The following is a 7,376-nucleotide window of genomic DNA, read 5'->3' on the forward strand; positions in this document are numbered from 1 at the left end:
CTTTTCTTTTTTTTTTTTTTTTTTTTTTTTTTGCGGTACACGGGCCTCTCACTGTTGTGGCCTCTGCCGTCGCGGAGCACAGGCTCCGGACGCGCAGGCTCAGCGGCCATGGCTCACGGGCCCAGCCGCTCCGCGGCATGTGGGATCCTCCCGGACCGGGGCACGAACCCGTGTCCCCTGTATCGGCAGGCGGACTCTCAACGACTGCGCCACCAGGGAAGCCCCGAGCAATAAAGTATTTTTAATAAGGTGTCTATATTGTTTTTTAGATGCTTAGTTGGTTTTTTGCACAGCTAATATATTACAGTATGGAGTGAGCATAACTTTTATGCCCTGGGAAACCCAAAAAATTGTGTGACTGCCTTTACTGCAATATTTGCTTTATTGAGGTGGTCTGGACCCAGACCTGCTGTATCTCTGAGATGTGCCGGTACTGGATTTTGACGTTGATAACTAACACGTTTCTTATTGTAAATATAATTAAAAGCGTAATAGAGATTCACTGTCCGTATCCTAGCTATCGTCAGTAAGAATTTCGGAAATGGCTGGCAGCACGGGCCAGTTTTAAGCATTGCAGTCAGTAAGAGGTTGTAAATGTCAACAACACGGAGAGGAAGCGAGCTCTCATGTAGGAGAACACCAAACCAAACATCTACAGTTACCATCATTCCAATACGGGAAAAATCAACGTCATATATTTTTTTGATGAATGTTTATTTTAGAATATTTTTAAATGACAGGAAACTTGTGCATAGATAAAAGAGTTCCCGCATATCCCACATTGCTTCCCCTATTGTCGATATTTTACATTAGTGTGGTAAGGTTGTCGCTCTGAACTAAAATACATTCTTGCTAACTCAAACCCATGCTTTATTCAGATACCCTTAGTCTCTGCCCCTTCTGTCCAGGAGACCGTATGACGTCGAATCCCCATGTTTCCTTAGATTCCTCTAGGCTGTGACAGTGTGTCAGACTTCTTCCTGTTTTTGGTGACCTCAACCATCTGAAAGGGCACTGATCAGGTAACTTATACAATGTGCTTCAGTTGCGTTTGTTTGATGTTTTTCTCATGATCAGATTGTGATTGCAGGTTTGGGGGAGGAAGATCACGGAGGTAAAATACCGTTCTTCTCGTATCGTATCAAGAACGCATGCTGTCAACCCACTGCTGGTGTGGACCTTAATTACTCGGTTGAGGTCGTGTTGTCACGTTATCTCCACTGAGAAGTTTCTCTCCCCTCCCCTCCTCTCCCCCTTTCCACACTGTATTCTTTGGAAAAATTGCTCTAGGAACCTACGTTTAAGGGGTGAGGAGTTATACTCTACCTCTTTTGGGGGGGAATAGCTACATACATTACTTGGAATTCTTCTGCATGGAAGATTTGTCTATTTTACCATATTTATATTAGTATATCTCAACTGAATTATTTATTTTGTTGCTTAAGTTGTTCCAGCTTTAGAATTAGGAACTTTACAGTTGTCTACTGTGCCCCTTTGATGTCCCCCATTGTGTGTGTGTGTGTGTCTGTTAGCATTTCTTTACCTTCTACAACTACAAGATGTTCCCAACTCATTTTGTGTATCTCCCACCCCTGCTGTAGAATGAGCCCTTTTGCCAAAGAACCCTAGTTTGTTTTATGGACAGTGGTCGTGGGTGAGCTCATTGTTTCTGGAATATCATTTCTTCTAGCTCCTTTCAGATAAAAGATTTTGGAAATATGTATGAATACTAACCGCTGTTTATGAACATATCTATCAATGGTCTACATAGGTCCGTCTGTAACGGTACGTCCATCTGTATGTGTTTTGAAACACCAGTTCATACTGACGCCCCCCAATCTAGTCCAGCTCCCGAGGGGTCATTTGGGCCTCTTCCCCTCACTTTTCTGCAGCCTCCAACTCCAACAGTGAGACACCTGGTTTCCACCGTCTTCCATCACTTGCTTAGTGCTCACTTCCAGTACACGTGTATAGAGGTTTCAGAATTTCAGCACCATATTTTAATGACAAAACAAACTTGTGTTAGCCCAGGAGATTCTTGAACGCTGTATATTTTTCTTTCTTCACATAAAGGATTCTGTACTAAGTACTCACAAGAAATACTTTATGCATTTAAGGAAATTGAAACCCAGTTAAGATGAATAATTGGGAATGGACTTTAGTTTTCCACCTGCTATTCACATGAATTATTATTAGTATCAGTACTAATATTATTAGTATTATTAGTATTACTTAGAAGCGAAGAGGAAAATAGATAAGTCAATTCTTCATCCATCACTCTTGTTGCCAGAGAGAAATCGTGCTCTCCTGTTAGGAGAAATTTGATCCAGCAGACATGAAGACCTACTCCTTAACCACGGAAGACAGTTTCTTTTTTTAAAAAAATTTTATTGAAATACTGTTGATTTACAATGTTGTATAAGACAATTTCTTTTATTCCCAGGTTCACCAAGCAGGCCTGATGTCATCTAAGATACATATGCTATCTTTTGGGGACTATTATGTTTAAAACTGTGGAATCCTAGATTTTTAGGGGATAAATATCATAAAAACTAGAAACTAAAGATAGATCTCTTTGCTAGCTTTTTTCTAATAATTGTCTTGCTATTTTAGAGATGAAGAACTGTAAGCATTTAATACAATTTTACAGTGAGTCTGTGAATGTGAGTGTGACGGGCCATTTGGTGAATCTTCTCTGATTCATAGCACTGCGACATTAATCTTTCCTTAGTCACAGTGAGAATCGTCTGCATTGGGTGTCATGTTCTGCACTTTGTAACTGATTATTTTGATCGTTTACTCTGTTCGTGTTGAATGTAAACACATTCTGTAAGTAAGTGCTTCTGACATTACTGCTCAGTAAGGAAGAAAACAAAAATGAACGTTATCTTTACCACTATCCAACCCATGATTCAACAATAGATGTGGATGTTCAGAAGATATGATATAAAAATGAACAGAAATTAACACTGTAATTATTTATATTACTGATTAACTCCTTAAAATAAATAAATAGATTTCCAAATTTTATTAAGGATAAACTTTTTTTTTTTTTTTGCCGTACGCGGGCCTCTCACTGCTGTGGCCTCTCCCGTTGCGGAGCACAGGCTCCGGACGCGCAGCCTCAGCGGCCATGGCTCACGGGCCCAGCCGCTCCGCGACATGTGGGATCCTCCCGGACCGGGGCACGAACCCGTGTCCCCTGCATCGGCAGGCGGACTCCCAACCACTGCACCATCAGGGAAGCCCAAGGATAAACATTTTACCTATACTCTTAATGTAAAATAATTTTAGAGATACCCTGGATTATTAAAAGAAGATTTATTCTGTATGCAAATATTTCACCTTTGGTCCAAATAATAGTAAAGCAATTTAACCTATAATTTCTATGTATTTCTTTATTGTATATATTTTTATGTTTATATTCAAACTGAATTTTATTAGCTGCAATAAGTCTATAGTTAATGGCTTTTAGATTGTTACATAAGCAGACCCAGTGGTATGTTCCTGTTAATTTTAGTTATAAATGTCTAAGACCCATATATGCTCTTGTGCTGAACATGGTAAGAAAACAATCCATTCTTTCAACAAATATATATTGATCACCAACTGTATGCCAGGCTTATGTACATAACTTTTTTTTTAAGAGTAACTTTTTAAAATAATATTTTATTTTTATATTTTTTAAATATTATTTATTCATTTGGTTGTGCTGGACCTTAGTTGCGGCTCGCTGGCTCATTAGCTGTGGCTTGTGAACTCTTAGTTGCAGCATGCATGTGGGATCTAGTTCCTTGACCAGGGATCGAACATGGGCCCCCTGCATTGGGAGCATGGAGTCCTAACTACTGCGCCACCAGGGAAGTCCCCATAATAGCTTTTTAATCCTTTTTTTTTTGCATGCCATGAAAGTTGAGTCATAAAAGTCAAATTTTATTTAAAGACACATGTAATTATGCACTTGTGATCCTCTCGGAATAAGCACTGGTTCACGCTGTGCTGGTATTGTGAGTAAGCAAGGCAAGGGATGTATTATTGTTCATCTCTCTCTTTCCCTGCTGACCCAGAGCTCCCTACGTACTCTTTTAGGTACTGTAGCACATAGACTGCAGAAAGTCCTGTTAACCGTGCTTTCCTAATCCTTGGCCTAATACTTGTAATTGCACTCTTCTTTTAATTTTTCTACTTAAGTATTTCAAATAAAAATAAATGTGGCATTATTATAGAAAGGATAGTATTTTATTTAAAAAAGTAAACAATTCAGCAACTTGATTCTTTTGCTTACTGAATGCTGTTGGGCTGTGGCTAAGGAGGTGAGAGCTTGAATTTCGACCCATTTGTCTGTTCTTTTCTTTTCTCCACCTCACCAAAGTAGGTCATTATATCTGGGGAATAAAATCTTGGGCAGGTGGATAGGATCTTTTTCTCTTTGCATCCCAATAATTTATACTAGTCATGTGCACCTAAACCTGTATTACTAGTAGAGAGATAACGGTTTATTGTTACCATCGTTACTGGGATGGGTGACGTGTTTTCACTGAGCTTTCAGCTCCTACTTACTCAGCTGTCTGGCTCTCCCAGGAGCAGGGAGATGTTGCATGAGCCGGGTTCAGTCTGCAGGTCTGCTGTGTTTTAGTCACAGAATTCCGACATATCTGAACGCCTTAAAACCAGATTTCCCCCCAGATTCGGATTTCTCCTGAGAGCTGACAAGCTGGCCTGGTTTTGTGGGCTTCCCCAGGGAATGACATGATGGGCCAGGTCGAATGGTCGCCGCTCCCTCTTAGTGTGGAGCCCCGGGCCTCACTGACTGCTCTTGCTTTCCCGAGACCGAGGGCAAGTGTCACTGTGCAGTTAATTCTGCATCTTTACTTTGCGTTTTAGAGTAAGAGTGAGGGTTTGGAGAAAGATGCACTGTTTATTGAATTAATATCTACCAAAAGTAGGAAAATAAAAGATAGACAGAGAGGGTCAATTGTTTCGCTCTTTCCCTCTCACTAATTGTACTATCTGCATATTTCAGTGGTGACCTCCACTGTACCTGAACATTATTTTGAATAAACATGCACTTGGGTATGTATGTGTGCTGTGGGTTTCATTAGCTAGATTCAATGCAGTGGACATTGAATTAATGAGAGCTCACGCACTCCATTAAGACCTGAGGACACAGAAATGAATGAGACGTGCTATTTTTATAAAGGAGTTCGTGGTTCAGGCAACTACAGTGGAAATCCTTGATAATTGTTTCCTCATTCATTTTTCATCCTTCAAAAGGTACCTCTTTTTGTTGTGTGTTGCATGATAATCCCCTGAACTAGCTGAATTCCCCGTGTCATTAATTGTTCATCCAAATATATACTAATCTTTAGAGGGTGGTCAAAATCTAAACTCACTTATTCAAAGGTACTCTTCATTTAAGTCTGCAAACAAATTTTCCAAAACTTACTGCTAGTGTATGTAAAACAAACCCGGTAACTGATTTATTGAGGAGGTTAAGATTATTTCTATTGAGTAAAAAGTAATTCCTGGCAAGAATTATAAGATAATACCCAGAGAAAAGGAAAAACTCCATCAGAGAAAAAATTGATCAATTCATCTGTCATTACTTGACCATCAGTCCAATCCATGAACGGATTTATCATATTGTTTGGGAAAGAAAGTGAAAAAACTGTAAACATCTATAATTCCAGGCAGGCTTTACCATCACTAACTTTCAACACTTTCATTATACACCCTGGGGATTCACAGAATGATGGGTTTCTATTTCTTAATCCTTCCACCTGGAAGAGCTCACAGGAGAGAAATCAGTTCGTAAGACTCAGTGGCAGTGGATTCCGCCGATGCTCTTACAGTTAAAGCCCTAAGTGATTGCTCTGCCGAGAGCGTGACCATCTCGACACTGAGGTTGAGGGGGTTGAAGGTGAGGCTAGAGATGCTCAAGATGAAACACAGTGGGGATCAAGAGAAACCCCACAGCTTGGTTCTGAGACTGGTCGCTAGGTAACAAGGGTGGAAGTTCGACAAATTCCCGGGGAAGCCATCAGAAAGTTGCCCTCCCTACAACACAGCTGTATTCTTGTTTCCTTTCTTCTCTTAAAACTATTCCTGTTTGTAATTTATCCCTCCCCCTTCCCCTTTGGTAACCATTAAATTTGTTTCCTATGTCTGTGGGTCTATTTCTGTTTGGTATATAAGTTCATTAGTGATTAGGAGTTTGCGATGAACACATACACCTGCTATACATAAAATAGATAACCAACAGGGACCTACTGTATAGCACAGGGAACTGTACTCGATATTTTGTAATAAGCTGTACGGGAAAAGAATCTGGAAAAAAAAGTAGATGTATATGTATGTATAAATGAATCACTGTGCTGTACACCTGAAACTAACACAACATTGTAAATCAACTATACTTCAATAAAAAATAAAAAACATAAAACCGAAAAAACCGTTCCTGTTCAAAAATGACTAAAGCAAAACCGTTGTAATAATTTAGGATCATGTGAGAAAAGCAAACATTTAATCTGATGTCCTTTGTGCCTCTGGAAGGAACTGGGCTCTGTATTTGAATGCTTTTTACCACCAACAGCACTTTCCTCTTTAGAATGCAGATCACATTAATAATTCCTGAAATAACACCACTGAAATATCGTTTCTCATGTCTGAAATTGGAAATATTAAAAATTTTGTCAAGATTTTCTAATTTACTGTGTAAAATCTTTTGGCCAGACTGCTTCTAACCACACTGGGAATTGGTTTCTTTGTACTACTCTTCAAGCCAATGATCTTTGCAAGTAATTCTCATTTATACTCAGTTTCATCTATAAATTATTTTCATTTCATAGTAACATTAATTAAGTTATTATTAGACGTCTGGGTGATAAGCTAAAAGTACCACCTGAATAAAATATTATAGAAAAGGCTGCCTGCTTAAGCAATGCTCAAAGACAACACTCCTTAATAAATTTATTCTTTCCTGAGTAACATTACAAAACCCATTTAAGGCTCAATATCTTCTTGAATATCCATGTGTGTGATTTTGAAATCATCGCCACTGGATGAGATGATGGCCTGATTCCCAAATGATGTGAAGTAGCCCATGTATTCAACTTTCTGACCACTCCTCCTCCTACAGGCCTAGGACAAAAGGTGAAAAGGAATGAGAAGAAGAGAACTTACTATGTATCAGTTGCTTTATATTCATGAATTCTTTTAACCTTCCCAAAGCAATATGAGGTAGAGTGTAGAATGTAATCACATCGAGGAGGACTTGTACAGACCAATATTTAATTAGTAATAATAATAATAAATATAAGTACAGTAAAAAGAAATAGAGTTCAGTAGATGCCCATTGGTTGAAATTTGACAATGAG

Source organism: Orcinus orca, chromosome 13 (assembly GCF_937001465.1).
Source record: "Orcinus orca chromosome 13, mOrcOrc1.1, whole genome shotgun sequence".
NCBI lineage: Eukaryota > Metazoa > Chordata > Mammalia > Artiodactyla > Delphinidae > Orcinus > Orcinus orca.